Source organism: Capra hircus, chromosome 6 (assembly GCF_001704415.2).
Source record: "Capra hircus breed San Clemente chromosome 6, ASM170441v1, whole genome shotgun sequence".
In the NCBI taxonomy this organism is placed as follows: domain Eukaryota; kingdom Metazoa; phylum Chordata; class Mammalia; order Artiodactyla; family Bovidae; genus Capra; species Capra hircus.
Window position 1 is genome coordinate 99437007 of NC_030813.1, and position 18655 is coordinate 99455661.

Sequence of the window (18655 nt, forward strand, 5' to 3'; positions counted from 1 at the left end):
TAAGCCACCAGGGAAGCCCAAGCTTCTCTTTATGAAACTTTATATAACTGTTCCTTCTGTCTCATCAATTGTACACCATTCCTTTCCTCAAGTCTCATCTTTTCTTCTCTGGAAATCCACCTTGTCTTCCAAGGTTGAGTTCAAAAGCCAACGTTTCACGGTCAAACTTTGCTGGAAGCTCCCAGTCATATTCGATCTCCTTTTCTTCTGAACTCATTTCTCCACTTATTCATGCATTCCATAAACAATTATTAAGAACCTGCTAGATACCAGGGTATTTGATAGATGCCTAGGATAAAAGGGTAGATGCCTAGAAACTAAGATGAATAAGACACAGTTCCTAGACCTAGTCTAGTGAGGAGGACAGAGAATTGGGCAGATGAATGCATTGGCGTGTGATGCAAGTAACCAAGGTGTGCACATGGCCCTCAGAGCCCATGAGAGAAACTCTTCTCCAACAGCAGCTACTTATACCTCTGGTTCCCCTGGAACGGTAAGGAATCCGCTTGCAGTGCAGGAGATCTGGGTTTGATCCCTAGGTTAGGGGGATCCTCTGAAGAAGGAAAAGGCAAACCACTCCAGTATTCTTGCCCAGAGAATTCCATGGACAGAGAAGCCTGGGGGGCTACAGTCCATGGGGTCATAAAGAGCTGGACGTGACTGAGCAACCAACATTCACTGACTGGCTCACACTCCCTTTGATTTTCTTTGTTTCATAGTTTATCAGTAACATAACTATCCTCCTCATTACATCATGAATTCCTTGAGGCCAGATGCTGTCTTATTTGTCTTTGTATGCCTGCAGCATCTTTCACAATAAGTTGCAAGTAGTAGGTGTCCAATAAATTTATTCTGAATGTATTATCAATACGTGGATGAAATGAAGCCATCAGCAATGAGCACTTGCAAGTGCCTTGGTCTGCCTTGAAAGATCCATATTCTGTTAAAAGAAATATACAGAGAATACATTATTATAAGAAGTAGAATATTAAAGCCAAGCAGACTGAGTTCAAATGCCTATTAGTCTTCAATAATTGTTTACATTAGGTAACTTCTTTCATCAGACTGTATCTCAATTTTTTCATCTGTTAAATGGAAGTGATGATAATAGTATCTACCACTGAGAGTTGCTATAAGAATTAGAGGAATTAGTGAAGAGAAAGTCGCTCAGTCATGTCCATCTCTTTGTGACCCCATAGACTATACAGTCCATGGAATTCTCCAGGCCAGAATACTGGAGTGGGCAGTCTTTTCCTTCTCCAGGGGATCTTTCCAACCCAGGGATAGAATCCAGGTCTCCTGCATTGCAGGTGGATTCTTTTTTTTTTTAAATTTATTTATTTTAATTGGAGGCTAATTACTTTACAATATTGTATTGATTTTGCCATACATCAACATGAATCCACCACGGGTGTACACGTGTTCCCAACCCTGAACCCCTCTCCCACCTCCCTCCCCATACCATCCCTCTGGGTCATCCCAGTGCACCAGCCCCGAGCACCCTGTCTCATGCATCGAACCTAGCCTGGCAATTCATTTCTTATATGATATTATACATGTTTCAATGCCATTCTCCCAAATCATCCCACCCTCTCCCTCTCCCACAGAGTCCAAAAGACTGTTCTATACATCTGTGTCTCTTTTGCTGTCTCGCATACAGGATTATTGTTACCATCTTTCTAAATTCCATATATATGCGTTAGTATACTGTATTGGTGTTTTTCTTTCTGGCTTACTTCACTCTGTATAGTAGGCTCCAGTTTCATCCATCTCACTAGAACTGATTCAAATGTATTCTTTTTAATGGCTGAGTAATACTCATTGTGTATATGTACCACAGCTTTCTTATCCATTCATCTGCTGATGGACATCTAGGTTGTTTCCATGTCTTGGCTATTATAAACAGTGCTGCGATGAACACTGGGGTACACAAGTCTCTTTCAATTCTGGTTTCCTCGGTGTGTATGCACAGCAGTGGGATTGCTGAGCATAAGGCAGTTCTATTTGCAGTTTTTTAAGGAATCTCCACACTGTTCTCCATAGTGGCTGTACTAGCTTGCATTCCCATCAACAGTGTAAGGGGGTTCCCTTTTCTCCACACCCTCTCCAGCGTTTATTGCTTGTAGATTTTTGGATAGTAGCCATTCTGACTGGCATGAAATGGTATCTCATTGTGGTTTTGATTTGCATTTCTCTAATAATGAGTGATGTTGAGCATCTTTTCATGTGTTTGTTAGCCATCTGTATGTCTTTCTTTCTTTTTTTTTTTTTTTGAGAAATGTCTATTTAGTTCTTTGGCCCATTTTTTGATTGGGTCATTTATTTTTCTGGAATTGAGCTGCAGGAGTTGCTTGTACATTTTTGAGATTAGTTGTTTGTCAGTTGCTTCATTTGCTATTATTCTCTCCCATTCCAAAGGCTGTCTTTTACCTTGCTTATAGTTTCCTTTGTTGAGCAGAAGCTTTTAATTTTAATTAGATCCCATTTGTTTATTTTTGCTTTTATTTCCAATATTCTGGGAGGTGGGTCATAGAGGATCCTGCTGTGATTTATGTTGGAGAGTGTTTTGCCTATGTTCTCCTCTAGGAGTTTTATAGTTTCTGGTCTTACATTTAGATATTTAATCCATTTTGAGTTTATTTTTGTGTGCGGTGTTAGAAAGTGATCTAGTTTCATTCTTTTACAAGTGGTTGACCAATTTTCGAAGCACCACTTGTTAAAGAGATTGTCTTTAATCCATTGTATATTCTTGCCTCCTTTGTCGAAGATAGGTGTCCATAGGCATGTGGATTTATCTCTGAGCTTTCTATTTTGTTCCATTGATCTATATTTCTGCCTTTGTGCCAGTACCATACTGTCTTGGTGACTGTGGCTTTGTAGTAGAGCCTGAAGTCAGGCAGGTTGATTCCTCCAGTTCCATTCTTCTTTCTCAAGATGCTTTGGCTATGCAAAGTTTCTTGTATTTCCATACAAATTGTGAAATTGTTCTAGCTCTGTGAAAAATACCGTTGGTAGCTTGATAGGGATTGCATTGAATCTATAGATTGCTTTGGGTAATATACTTATTTTCACTATATTGATTCTTCCATTCATGAACATGGTATATTTCTCCATCTATTAGTGTCCTCTTTGATTTCTTTCACCAGTGTTTTATAGTTTTCTATATATAGGTCTTTAGTTTCTTTAGGTAGATATATTCCTAAGTATTTTATTCTTTTCGTTGCAATGGTGAATGGAATTGTTTCATTTCTTTTTCTATTTTCTCATTATTAGTGTATAGGAATGCAAGGGATTTCTGTGTGCTGATTTTATATCCTGCAACTTTACTATATTCATTGATTAGCTCTAGTAATTTTCTGGTGGAGTCTTTAGGGTTTTCCATGTAGAGGATCATGTCCTCTGCAAACAGTGAGTGTTTTACTTCTTCTTTTCCACTTTGGATTCCTTTTATTTCTTTTTCTGCTCTGATTGCTGTGGCCAAAACTTCCAGAACTATGTTGAATAATAGTCGTGAAAGTGGGCACCCTTGTCTTGTTCCTGACTTTAGGGGAAATGCTTTCAATTTTTCACCATTGAGGATAATGTTTGCTGTGGGTTTGTCATATATAGGTTTTATTATGTTGAGGTATGTTCCTTCTATTCCTGCTTTCTGGAGAGTTTTTATCATAAATGGATGTTGAATTTTGTCAAAGGCTTTCTCTGCATCTATTGAGATAATCATATGGCTTTTATTTTTCAATTTGTTAATGTGGTATATTACATTGATTGACTTGCAGATATTGAAGAATCCTTGCATGCCTGGGATAAAGCCCACTTGGTCATGGTGTATAATCTTTTTAATGTGTTGTTGGATTCTGATTGCTAGAATTTTGTTAAGGATTTTTGCATCTATGTTCATCAGTGATATTGGCCTGTAGTTTTCTTTTTTTCTGGCATCTTTGTCAGGTTTTGGTATTAGGGTGATGGTGGCCTCATAGAATGAGTTTGGAAATTTACCTTCCTCTGCAATTTTCTGGAAGAGTTTGAGTAGGATAGGTGTTAGCTCTTCTCTAAATTTTTGGTAGAATTCAGCTGTGAAGCCATCTGGACCTGGGCTTTTGTTTGCTGGAATTTTTCGGATTACAGTTTCAACTTCCATGCTTGTGATGTGTCTGTTAAGATTTTCTATTTCTTCCTGGTTCAGTTTTGGAAAGTTGTACTTTTCTAAGAATTTGTCCATTTCTTCCACGTTGTCCATTTTCTTGGCATATAATTGCTGATAGTAGTCTCTTATGATCCTTTGTGTTTCTGTGTTGTCTGTTGTGATCTCTCCATTTTCTTTTCTAATTTTATTGATTTGATTTTTCTTCCTTTGTTTCTTGATGAGTCTGGCTAATGGTTTCTCAATTTTATTTATCCTTTCAAAGAACCAGCTTTTTGGCTTTGTTGCTTTTTGCTATGGTCTCTTTTGTTTCCTTTGCATTTATTTCTGCCCCAATTTTTAAGATTTCTTTCCTTCTACTAACCCTGGGGTTCTCCATTTCTTCCTTTTCTAGTTGCTTTAGGTGTACAGTTAGGTTATTTATTTGACTTTTTCCTTGTTTCTTGAGGTATGCCTGTATTGCTATGAACTTTCTGCTTCAGTTCAGTTCAGTTCAGTCGCTCAGTCCTGTCCGACTCTTTGCGAGCCCATGAATCACAGCACGCCAGGCCTCCCTGTCCATCACCAACTCCCAGAGTTCACTCAGACTCACGTCCATCGAGTCAGTGATGCCATCCAGCCATCTCATCCTCTGTCGTCCCCTTCTCCTCCTGCCCCCAATCCCTTAGCACTACTTTTACAGTGTCCCACAGGTTTGGGGTTGTAGTGTTTTCATTTTCATTAGTTTCTATGCATATTTTGATTTCTTTTTTGATTTCTTCTGTGATTTGTTGGTTATTCAGAAGTGTGTTGTTCAGCTTCCATATGTTGGAATTTTTAATAGTTTTTCTCCTGTAATTGAGATCTAATCTTACTGCATTATGGTCAGAAAAGATCCTTGGAATGATTTCAATTTTTTTGAATTTACCAAGGCTAGGTTTATGGCTTAGGATGTGATCTATCCTGGAGAAGGTTCCGTGCACACTTGAGAAAAAGGTGAAATTCATTGTTTTGGGGTGAAATGTCCTATAGATATCAATTAGGTCTAACTGGTCTATTGTATCATTTAAAGTTTGTGTTTCTTTGTTAATTTTCTGTTTAGTTGATCTATCCATAGGTGTGAGTGGGGTATTAAAGTCTCCCACTATTATTGTGTTATTGTTAATTTCCCCTTTCATATTTGTTAGCATTTTGTCTTACATATTGTAGTGCTCCTATGTTGGGTGCATATATATTTATAATTGTTATATCTTCTTCTTGGATTGATCCTTTGATCATTATGTAGTGACCTTCTTTGTCTCTTTTCACAGCCTTTGTTTTAAAGTCTATTTTATCTAATATGAGTATTGCTACTCTGCAGGTGGATTCTTTACCAGATTCTCTACCAGAGCCACAAGGTAAGCAATCTATTCATTAAAAGTACTTAGAGAAGTGTCTCGATGGTAGCTCTCAATAACTGTTGGCTGTCATTCTCCTCCTAAACAGATTCAAAGACCTTCACTCCTGTAGAACATGGACTACTCAAGGCTGATCAAAAATCTGAATTCCACAGATAAAACATTTAGTTTCAAGCTTTTGTACTTCTTGCATGTCTATTTACAATGCTAGTCTCCTAAAAATCCAAAAATTGCTGGTTTATAACATTTACAATACTCTTTAACTTTTTTTAACCACACAAAGTATAATGCCATCTTGGCATTCGAAATGTCCAATTTGAAATGATCAACTCTATTCATTGACTAACATCAATGTGAAAAGCCTTTAATAAAAATAAATAAATATTCCCATTTATGATGTTGCTGCTATGCTGTCATGTACTTTACATATATTATTTCCAATTCTTATAACAATATGAAAATAGATGCTATTTGATCCATTTTAGGGAGAAGGCAATGGTACCCCCACTCTAGTACTCTTGCCTGGAAAATCTCACTGACAGAGGAGCCTGGTAGGCTGTGGTCCATGGGGTCTCGAAGAGTCGGACATGACTGAACGACTTCACTTTCACTTTTTACTTTCATGCATTGGAGAAGGAAATGGCAACCCACTCCAGTGTTCTTGCCTGGAGAATCTCTGGGATGGGGGAGCCTGTTGGGCTGCCGTCTATGGGGTTGCACAGAGTCAGACATAACTGAAGCGACTTAGCAGCAGCAGATCCATTTTATAGATGATAAAATTGAGGCTCGGGGAGGTCAGGATCTTCACCCAAAGGTTCCACTATTGCAATTAGTTTGACACACCCTAGTGCTATCTTAGGGCTTCCCTGTGGCTCAGATGGTAAAGAATCTGCCTGCAATGCAGGAGATCCAGGTTTTATCACCCTAGTCTTTTCACTCTTTACATTATGCCTCTAATTAGCTTTAGTTTACTCTTGGCTTCATTATCCTCCATCTGCTTGTTCAGCACCATTAGAAGGATGAAATTTCCAGACAGAAGTAGGAATGGTTGAATATAAATTTGAGCACTGAAAATACTTTACCATATAATTTCAATAATTTCATGTGATTCAAGGTGGAAACAAGGTTCCAAGTCCCCTGATGCCACTCCTACTTTCCAGACAATTCTATAGCAAGGTTGACTGACATATGGCTACCAATTTGACTTTCTGAGATTGGTAGCCAGGGCCTCTGTTTGCCAGTTTCAATATTTAATAGCCATTAAAGCTAGTTTATCCTTTTTCATATATTTAAACTCTTTTTGCATGCAAAACTCATTAGCTTTTATTCTGTCCACTACAGAATTTAGAGACAGCTGGTCATTGCCATCTTTACAATTATCCTTCAAATGGTCTAAGGCAAAACTGTCCAAGAGAAATATTGAGTTGGCCAAAAAGATCGTTCAGGTTTTTCTGTAAGACACTAAGAAAAACCAGAATGAACTTTTTAGCTAACCGAATAGAACACAAGCCACACCTGTAATTTTTAGTGTCTGCGTTTCATGCACTGGCTGGTGGATTCTTTACCACTGAGCCACCAGGGAAGCCTACTTGGTATCTTAGGGGGACATTATTCAATCTATTTTAAATAGGTTAAAATATATCATAAATAATATATTTTATTTGATCCAATAGATCTAAAATATTTCCATTTCAATATGTAATCAACATTTAATACTAAGTCTTCCAAATCTGGTGTGTGTGCATACATATTTTTATATTTACAATACATCTCAATTAGATTTAACCACACCTTAACTGTTCAGAAGCCACATGTGGCCAACCAACCAATGCTGTTGGTTTTTGAACAGCAGAAACCAACACAGCATTGTAAAGAAATTATCTTTTAATTAAAAAAAAAAAAGCCCCATTTTAAAAAGAAGAAAGTTGACTTGTAGGGGCAAGGGTAGAAGGGGGAGTTGAGTTGTGAAACTCTTAACAAACCAGCTAAGACATGATGGCAGCTTGTACAATAGTAGAGTAAGGAATGCTTTAATTTTCTCATCAAATAGTTTCTTTCCTTGCTCAGAAGCAAAGAATCTTCAACCAGTTTCCTCAATAAAGGTGTCTGTATTCAATTTTTTTCTTTTTATCACCATAAGTATGATTCCTATCTTTCTGCTTCATAGGATTGCTGTGAAGATTAAATTATGAAAGCTTTTTTAGAAAATGTAAACCACTATATAGTCCTTTAAGAGCCATCCAACTATGTTGCCAAAGTCTCCTGGTCAGTATTTCATGGTCATTCATGCTCACCATTTGGTCGTAACTGAGGACTGCAATAAAACAGCAAAAATAAAGGAGTGAGCCACTCTGCAGACTAGAGTGGGAAGCTTGAGCAGTACAGCTGGTTATGGATAAAGAAACAGGAGGGACATAGAATCAGTGTCTAGAGAAAAATCAGAAAGCAGTGAGTCAATTTCAGCACAGAAAATATGCTTTTATTCACACTCAGCAAACGTATTGTTTCCTAGGCAGAGTGCTGGGTGCTAGCGATGCAATGGTGAAAGGAAAAAAAGATACTGTCCTCGCCCCCTTGCAGTTTAGAGTCTGGAGAGGAGGCAAAAATCAATGAAATGGGAAAACTGCAACTGTGATCTTTTCTACCAAGAAGCAGAACATGATTCTCTGAGAGGGAGGTTTTGACCTTTGTCAGGGGGGTCAGAGACGATTTCCTTAAGGAAATGATGATTAAGCTGAGACATGAAGCATAAATAAGAATTAATTCAGTGGAGAGGAGAGGAAAAGACATTGCAGGCAAAAGAAACTCAAGAGCACTGTCCCTTCTGTGAAAGGAATCATGATGAGATGAGGGACAAAAGCCAGCATGGTTAAGGTTCAGAAAAGAAGCTGGAGGACCAGGCACAAGATGAAACCAGAGCGGTAGGAGGGGACACAATTATGTGAGCATGGGTGAGAGTTTCATCTTTTTCCTACAGTAAATAATAATTCACTGACAAGCTTTGTGCCTTGAAAAGATCATTCTGCTGGAGTGTGAGGAATGGATTGCTGGGGGGCACAAGGATAGATACAGGTTAGAGAAGGGACAAGCAGTCTGGGAAATATGGCACACTGTAAAGTACAGAATAGTCCTTGCATCACCTTGTTCTTTCATATCTCACATCTAATCCTTTAGGAAATCCTGTTGGCTGAATCCAAATGAATCCTTTTATCACTTCTAATAGAAAACTATTATCCAAGATGCCATAATTTCTCCTATGGATTAAATCAATTATCTTGTTTGGTCTCCATGCTGCCAATATGGACCCTATAGTTTATTATTCTACACAGAGAAGCCAAGGGGATTCTCCTAAAATGGAAGTCAAACAATGTCACTGGCAAGTTCAACACCCATCTTGCTCAGAATGAAAGCCAGTGTGTTTATAGGAGGCGCTTCCTGATCTGGCCCCCAAATATGACCTCATCTCTTACCACTCGCCCCTTGGTCATGTGGTCAACTTGGTCTTCTTTAAACAAACCTAGCATCAGCCTCACTCAGAGCCTTGGCACTTGCTGTACCATCTGCCTGGAACATTCTTTCCTTAGACACGCAAGCTCCCTTAGATCAAAGTCACCATTTTTATCTCCATTTAGCCCCTTATCATTTGGGTCCCCCAATTAAAACCACAACTCCACATTTTGTACCAAAGAAGGTGAGGGATCAAACTGCAGAGGTACCTGGAAGGAAGGCACTCCAAGCTTCAGGAATCACAAATATCAAACCCTGAGTCAGGAGCTCGAAGAACAAGGAAGCCAGCCAGGCGGAGGGGTGTTGGTTGAAGGTAGGGTGGGAAGGGCTGGCTGTGCTCAAAGTAACAAAGACAAGTTCGTGTGAAACTTGCACGCACATCTTTGTGAGGATGTTGCTTTCACTCTGAGATGAGAAGTCATTGCGGGGTTCAGAGCAGAGGTGTGGCATGAGCTGATGTATTTTAATAGGTAGGTCTGGATACTAATACTGAAAATATTGCCTGGGAGGATGGGAAGGTGGGATAAATTGGGAGATCAGGATTGACATATATACACTGCCAGAGGCTTCCCTGATAGCTCAGTTGGTAAAGAATCTGCTTGCAATTCAGGAGACCCTGGTTTGATTCCTGGGTCTGGAAAATCTGCTGAAGAAGGGATAGGACACCCACTCTAGTATTCTTGGACTTCCCTTGTGGCTCAGCTGGTCAAGAAGACGTCTGCAATGTGGGAGACCTGGGTTTGATCCCTGGGTTGGGAAGATCCCCTGGTGAAGGGAAAGGCTACCCAGTCCAGTGTTCTGGCCTGGAGAATTCCATGGACTGTATAGTCCATGGGGTTGCAAACAGTCGGACATGATTGAGAGACTTTCACTTCACTATATGAACTGCCATTTGTAAAATAGATAGTAGGAAACTGCTGTATAACACAGGGAGCTCAGCTTGGTGCTCTGTGATGACCTAGATAGGTGGGATGAGGGTGAGGAGGCTCAAGAGGGAGGGGATATATATATGCATATAGCTGGTTCACTTGGTTGTACAGCAAAAACTAATACAGCATTGCAAAGCAATTCTACCTCAATAAAAATTTAATTAATTAAAAAAGAAAGAGATCTATGTAAACTTAAGACTGATTCACATTTTTGTACAGTAGAAACCAACACAGCATTGTAAAGAAATTATCTTTCAATTTTTAAAAAAAGCCCCATTTTAAAAAGAAGAAAGTTGACTTGTAGGGGCAAGGGTAGAAGGGGGAGTTGAGTTTTGAAACTCTTAACAAACCAGCTAAGACACGATGGCAGCTTGTACAAAGCTCACAGCAGTGGAGGTGGTGAGAAGTGTTCAGAGTCTGGATCTATTTTGAAGGTAGAGCCAATGGAATTGGCTGAAAGACCAAGGGTGTGGTGTGAGATAAATTGAGATCAGGGGTCAGAGCAGTTGGAAAGGGGGGCAGTCATTCACTGGGAATAATGAACAGCAGCCCACTTGGGATGCTGGCTTCAAATGACCATTTGATGTCCAAGTGGAGACATCAAAGAGGAGGGGTCTGGGCTGGATCTATACATCTGGGAGGCATCAGTGCATAGATGGGCTGCCCTGGTGGCTCAGATGGCAAAGCATTCACCTGCAATGGAGGAGACCTGCGTTCAATCCCTGGGTTAGGAAGATCCCCTGAAAAGTAAATGGCAACCCACTCCAGTATTCTTGCCTGGAGAATCCCATGGACAGAGGAGCCTGGCAGGCTACAGTCCATGGGGTATGTTCAGCCCTGAGCTTGGGTGAGTCACCAAGGGAATGGTAGCTGCTAGCCATTAAAGTGAAGTGAAAGTGAAAGACGCTCAGTCATGTCCGACTCTTTGCGACCCCAAGGAATTCTCCAAGCCAGAATAGTGGAGTGGTTAGCCTTTCCGTTCTCCAGGGGATCTTCCCAACCCAGGGACTGAACCCACGTTTCCCACATTGCAGGCATATTCTTTACCAGCTGAGCCACAAGGGAAGCCCAAGAACACTGGAATGAGTGGATCAACCCTTCTCCAGCGGATCTTCCCCACCCAGGAATTCAACTGGGGTCTCCTGCATTACAGGCAGATTCTTTACCAACTGAGATATCAGGAAGCCCAGCCATTAAAGGGATCGTCTATAAAATCTTCTATAAAAGGAGTAGGTTCACACTTTAAACACACAGAAAATGGTTGTTCTTGGCTATAACCTACTAAATGGTAAGGAGCTTCCCACAGCCAGGTAAAAGAAACGAAGTAATGTGGGTAGACGGCTGTTCCAAGGGTCTGAACTACAGCTCACAGGCACCAGTGCCCTAGTCAACCTCACAGAGAACAAGCAGCCAGAAGCAACCCGGGCCCGGCTCTCTGTTATAAAAGACTCCAGTCTCCTCGAGGACCAAAGTCCTGGCATGAGTTACAATGTTGAGGTCACCCTGGGCTGATTTATTGTTCTGGGCACAGTTTTATAGCTACACTTCCTCCCACCACATCACCTTCACTTTTATACTCAGCTCTAGCGATTTGTGAAAGCTCCTGGGTCATAATAATTATAATGATGATCCCAATTCTCTGACCACAGCCAAAAGGACAAGCTGCTGTAAACCCAAAGGGGGTTTCCTCCACTGCTGGTCCCAGGGCAGAGAAGATGGCAGGTCTGATGCCCATGGTGTCCACTTCTCACCCCGACTTTACTGCCAGCTTAGTCCTCTAGGAAGGTCTGACCTGGATCGTGAAAACGGAAGTCAGAGCACCCTGTTGGTGGGAGGAGGGAGATGATAAAACACGGGGATGCACCGGATGGAGAAGGGTTTCTAACATGTCAAGTACATACATGTTAGTGTAACTGTTCTTTCCACTGCCACCCCTGCTTCCCCACTTCCACCAACATTGTCATCACTGTCATCATCACTAAATAACGGTTTTATGGCAGCACACCCCAAATCCTAAGCCACACCACTTCCCCTGTTTCCTCCTCTCCCACCACCCCCACAGCCCTCCTTAGATTTCCAGTCTAAATAAATCCTGCTACTGGGCACATACCCTGAAAAAAACTATCCTGCCAAAAAAGACACTTGTACCCCAATGTTCATTGCAGCACTATTTACAACAGGCAGGACATGAAAGCAACCTAAATGTCCAGTGACAGATGAATGGAAAAAAGCAGATGTGGTACATAAATACATTAGGATATTAGCAATAAAATTAAACGAGATTGGGTCACTTGTAGAGATGTGAATGGACCTGGAGTCTGTCATACAGAGTGAAATACATTAGAAAAAACAAATATCACATATGAAAGGATATATGTGGAATCAGATGAGTCTATTTGCAGGACGGTGATAGAGATGCAAATGTGGAGAAAGGACACGTGGACACAGTGAGGGAAGAGGCTGCTGCTGCTGCTGAGTCGCTTCAGTCGTGTCCGACTCTGTGCAGCCCCATAGACGGCAGCCCACCGGGCTCCCCCATCCCTGGGATTCTCCAGGCAAGAACACTGGAGTGGGTTGCCACTTCCTTCTGCAATGCATGAAAGTGAAAAGTGAAAGTGAAGTCGCTCAGTCGTGTCCAACTCTTAGCGATCCCATGGACTGCAGCCTACCAGGCTCCTCCGTCCATGGGATTTTCCAGGCAAGAGTACTGGAGTGGGGTGCCATTGCCTTCCAGTGTAAAAGAGCTAGCTAGTTGGGAAGCTCCTATATAGCACAAGGAGCTCAGCTCAGTGCTCTGTGATGACCTACGGGGTGGTATGTGGGAGTTCAAGGGGAGGGGATATGTGTACACATATAGCTGATTCACTTTGATGTACAGCAGAAACACAACATTGTAAAGCAACCATCCTTCAATTTAAAAAGGCAATGTAAGTAATAACAATAACAAATGAGCAGTCAAAGCCATACCTTGAGCAACCAAAGTTAGGAACATAGTCCTAACTGCCTCCACAGTTTGCTTCTCCCTTGCCTTCCTGCCTCATCTCCTGGCAGTTTATAAAGTGGTACTCCTTATTAATCTATGACTCAGGCGTGCTAGCTAATGGCATAATTTTTCTTTTTGATTGTGCTGGCTAAAAATCTCAGGTTGACTGAATCCCAGAGGTTTTGAACTGAAAGCTTCATCTTGAGCACCCCAGGCACAGAGTAGGAGGGACTCAAATAAACAGCCAGGGATGACAATGAGATGCCATTTCCATTGGCACCACGAAAGACTTGACAGAATTTTATATATATAAAGCAATTTATTCAATTAATTCATTTAAAAAATATGTTATGTCCACCAGCTTTGTTCTAAGAATATAGCTGATGTATGAGTGAAGTGATTGTCAATGAACTGAAGATATCATGAGCAAAATAGATGTTTTCCCTGCATTCATGAAACAAAGTATAGTGACAGAGAAAGATAGTAAGCAAATGAATACCTCCAAAATAGGCACATATATTATGTGACATGGAGGGAAAGACACAAGTGCTGTAAATGAAATAACTGAAAGACACATCTTTCAGTTTGGATATTTTGGGGAAATAAGATCATGAACAATTCTCTAAAGAAATGTCAGTTAAGCTCAAATATGAGCAGATAAGAGCCAAGGAAAGAGAAGTGCATGATATGAGAGAGGGTCCTTCTCACAGAGAGAACAGGAGGTGCAAAGGGACTGGGGCAGGAAAGAGAAGCTGGAAAAGACTGGTGAAAAAGTTAAGTGGAATAGTGGTTGTGGGCCAGAGGGTCAGCTGCAAAGAGGCATAAGGTAATGTCTTAGAGAGATGGAAATATTTTGTGTTTTTTAAATAATTTTATTATATTTACTTATTTAGTTTGGCGGCTTTGGGTCTTCCTTGTGGCCTGAGGGCTCAGTAGCTGCAGCACACAGGCTTAGTTGTGGCCTGTGGAATCTTAGCTGCCCAGCCAGGGATCAAACCTGGGTCCCTTGCATTGGGAGCTCAGAGTCTTAACCACTGGACCATCAAGGAAGTCCTTGAAATATACTAAAACTTGATTGAAGTGATTGTTGCACAACCATTAATACTGCCAAAATTCACTTAAAATCACTGAATTTTATTGTATATAAATTATTCCTCATCAAAGCTTGGTGGGGAGCAATGACCATTTTTCAGTTTCGTTTTTTAAGTCTCAATTTAAGGTGCACACTAATCTTACTTCACCTAATATGAAAACAAAGCAGAGACACGCACAAAATATTCAGTGTATTTGTATATGAATTTACTTACTTATTTACTTAATTTATTCATGGTTCATGTGTTTTTAAAAATAATTTAAGTTGGAAAGGGGAGATTTGGGATTCCAAAGACCATTTAATATTTATATTTTCACATCTAAAATTAAAGCATTTGAACTTCTGAGCCTCTTTCCTCATCTGTGAAAATGGAGAGAAAATATCCCTCATATATTGTTGAATAATTATCTCATTTAATCTCTTTGGAAAATGTCAGTGCTAATAGACACAAAGTAGGGCTGCCGTCTGTGGGGTCGCACAGAGTCGGACACGACTTAGCAGCAGCAGCAGCAGGTCCTCAAGTACTAGCATTCTCTTTTGTATCTAAAGTTCAAGACCCACTCTTGGGCAGATATCTAGAAAAGATGAAAACTCTAATTGGAAAAGATATGTGCATCCCAGTGTTCACAGCAGCATTATTTACAATAGACAAGCTATGAAAGCATAAGTACCCAACAACAGATTCAAGGATAAAGAAGCTGTGGTAAATATATACAATGGAATATTACTCAGTCATAAAAAAGAATGAAATAATGCCATTTGCAGCAACATGGATAGACCTAGAGATTATCATAGTAAGTCAAGTAAGTCAGATAAAGACAGATATGATATCACTCATATATAGAATCTAAAAATATGATACAAATGAACTTATTTCCAAAATAGACTCACAGTCACAGAAAACTATACTCAATATCTTGCAATAACCTATAATGGGAAAGAATCTTTAAAGCAATATATTTAGGGACAACTGAACCACTTTGTCATACACTTGAAACTAACACAACATTTTAAATTAACTATGTTTTATTTTTGTAATGAATAATAAATAAATAAAAGTTAAGCAGATTGCCAGATTATTCTGACAGAGTCAGCTTCCACCAGAGCTCCTGTGTAATGGTATGTGTTGTTCTGGCTGTAGGTACCTCTGTGGCAGGACCTTGGGGTGCAGAAGCAGTGGGGGATGGAGACTGCTGTCAGGTGGGGAGAGATCCTCTGTACCTTAACTCGCCCCCCCACCAATGTGGCAGAAACATTGTCACTCAAGATCGTGCCTGAGATCTCATCCACGTGAAGGGACAAAACAGAATGAGACACTTTCAAACCTCTCCAAAGAAAAGCGAAACCAAAATTGCAAAGACAGTATTCAATTTAGATGCAAAAATAAAATAAAATTGGACACCTAAAGAAACTCTCAAATTTACCCCAACATCTATTTTTTCTCTTCTCTCATCCTTTCTGTTATCTCCTTTTCATGTCGTTACTATGACTTTCTAAAGTCATAAAATGAAATTTCTAACTTCCCAACGCCGTAAATAGACTAAATTCATTGTTAAAGGCTGAATCAATTCACTCTGACTCCCTTTAGTTTTCAATTCCCCCAAGAAAACCTAGTTTTCAATGGAAAAAGGCCACCCTTTCAACCAAGTTGGGGTGTCTCTGGAGAGAGGAATTGTGTTGATCGTCACCATAAAAATGCACAGGCAGAGAGCAGACAGGCAGAGAGCTTTGGAAAGGCTGGTAGACAAAGGAGGTGTTATGTGTCGTACAACCATTCACTGCAAAGGGATTGTTTAAGTGGAGATGGCCGCTCGACACTCACACAAGAGGGAGCCTTCATCTGGGAATAAAGGCCGCCGCCGCCTCGGAAGCCCTCCATCTGTCGCTGCCCGTCGCCCCTTCGCTTCCAAGGTGCTGGCTGCTCTCACTGAAAACGCGGATGGATTTGTGCTGCACATGGTCACTTTCGGAAAGCACCGAGAATCTGTCTGTGGGGAGGACAAGCCACAGCTGACTGCCTGCTCCTCCAAGCCAAAGGGGTCTCCATTTGGGGCTCTCTGCTTGCGACTCTCTTTTGATCACTGGTTCTTGATACTTTTCCTTGCTGAACCTCCCCGCCCGCCACCTCCCCCCACCTTTGGATCATTCTAGCCACAAACAAGGCCAGAGATTTTTTAAGCTGCAAAACTTCTTTTGCTTTGGGGTCCAATCCAAGTCAAGGCCTGAGTACAGCACCTTCTTCTGCAAAGAGAGAGGGGAAAAAAAAAAAAAAAAAGAAAGAAAGAAACTCAGTATGAATGTGAGCTCTGGAAAGGGTCCGGCTTTGGCATTTGCAATGCCAGATCCCTACTATCCTACGAAGAGTTAGAAAGTTCTGAAAGTGAAGTCGCTCTGTCGTGTCCAACTCTTTGCAACCCCACGGACTGTAGCCTACCAGGCTCCTCCATCCACGGAACTTTCCAGGCAAGAGTAGTGGAGTGGGTTGTCATTTCCTTCTCCAAGGGATCTTCCCGACCCAGGGATCGAACTCGAGTCTCCCAAATTGCAGGCAGACGCTTTACCATCTGAGCCACCACCCTAAGTTACAACAGTTAGCCAGAGAGGAGCAAAGAGTCCTCAGAATGGTGAACCAGCCATGTAGGGCAATTCTCATCCCTACGTGTGTGTCCTTCTCCTTCCGGGTGAGCCCAAGCTCACAAGTGTCATATCTACCCTAAGCTGGGCATCTTGGAGAGTGCCCAGAAGTCGATCCTGATCTGAACACGTCTGACAACTCAGCTTTACCCCCTTCTATCCATCTAATGCAGATGAGGTGAGTATATTTGTCAGCCCTGTTGCACCTAGCAGAAACTGAGGCACAAATAACAAATAACATGTGAAATAACACACAGTCTCAAAAAGAATGACTAACTGGACTCAACTCCTCACTACTAAATGAGAGGATCACCATGAGATCACACACGCTTGAAACAGCCTCCTGGCTCTTCCAAATAACCACTGCGTCCCCTACAGGACAATGACGTGGCGCGGCGCGGGAGGTGGAGCAGCGAGCGGGAACGGATCAAATTCGTGTTTACTGCAGCCTATTGCTGAGTCGCATGCATTGATGCACTGTCACCAGGAGTGAAGGGTTTTCTATTTATGTGCTGGAGGGAGACAGTGTGTCAAAGAAGTTGTGTAAAGACAGAATCCAGAAATCAAAACTCTTTTTCTGCAGTATCCCTTCAGATTTTGATTAGGCCACCTAAACACATCCTGTCTTAGTTGAAATGTAAAGAATAAACTGTCTTTGGCACAAAGAGATTTTTGATAAGTTATTAAGATTTATGTGGCAAACAGAGATATCCGGTTCAAATTACTAGAAGTTCTCTTATGTAGCATTTGTTTACTCCTCTCATGATATTTATTAAACAAGAAATATAGGTGCTGTTATTCCATTCGATGCGTTCTGGAACACCTGACCCTTTTACGGTGGGTGGATGAAGCCCTGGGCTTGCTTTCTTCCAAAAACTTCTACATGAAAGCCAAAAGAGAATTAACAGGGATGTGGGAAGTCACATAAACACAGCTGAAGAAAGCATATTGTCTTGATTTCAGCTTGAAATCTGTGTTAAATTAGTAGTAGGAAGTTTAGCAGCAACGCCTCATTTCTTAAAACATCAATTGTTTTGAGGTTTTATTGCAGCACTATTCACTTTTGTGGGAATTAAAAAACTGAAAACATTTCAAGCTTTCCCTATAAACTCATAAATCCAGAAGATGAATTTACTGATCGTGTTCATTTATTTGTCTTATATTTGGTTTCCTGGGTAGGCTGGCAAGCATATTTATTTTGTTAATTGTTATAAACTAACCAACATTATAAACTAAGAACTGTTTTGAGATTTTTTAAAAGTCCCCAATAACCTCTTAGAACATTTAGTGTTTAAAGTATATATGCAGATGTTATTGGAATAACTTTAGGGTCCTAAAGATATTTTTTGACAGGGAGCCCAAATCAGGATTTACATAATGGATTTTGGTCTTGTAAGAGGTATTCATAACTCTTGTTAAATTTCTGCATGCTTTTTCTTTTATTCAAGTTCACCAAAGCTAAAAATGGGGCTAATCCAAGATAAAAGTAGGAACAAAGTGATTAAAATGTTCCTCTATTTTGATAAGGGCACCAGGTTAACAGGCGAACACCATTGTTGATGTCAGCATCCCAAGTCAAAGATAAACATGGTTGGGCTGCTCTTATTTCAGATTCGGGTGACATTTTTCTTTGTTAAAGAGCATTTCTTTTTCTGCAAAAGGGAAGAAAAGTTTTATCTTAAGTTTCCTGGCTTCAGGCCAAGAGAGATCTCGTCTCCCCTCTCTGCCTTCACCCCTTAACAAAAAATAACAAAATTCCTCTTTTTTTCATATTTATCTTGGTATTTTTGTTAATATCCTTTTACTTCCATCTCACTAGGACTGTTTTACCTCCTTTTGTGGGGAGTGGGGGTTGGAGGGAAATGGATTCACTTAAATTAATGTTTATTTTAGCCCTTTTTCTTGAAACCCCCATTTAAATGAGACCATGACTGTGAAAGGTACCAGGTTTCTTGGGGCCGAAGTTGTTAAAGTGAGCACAACTTCTTTGTG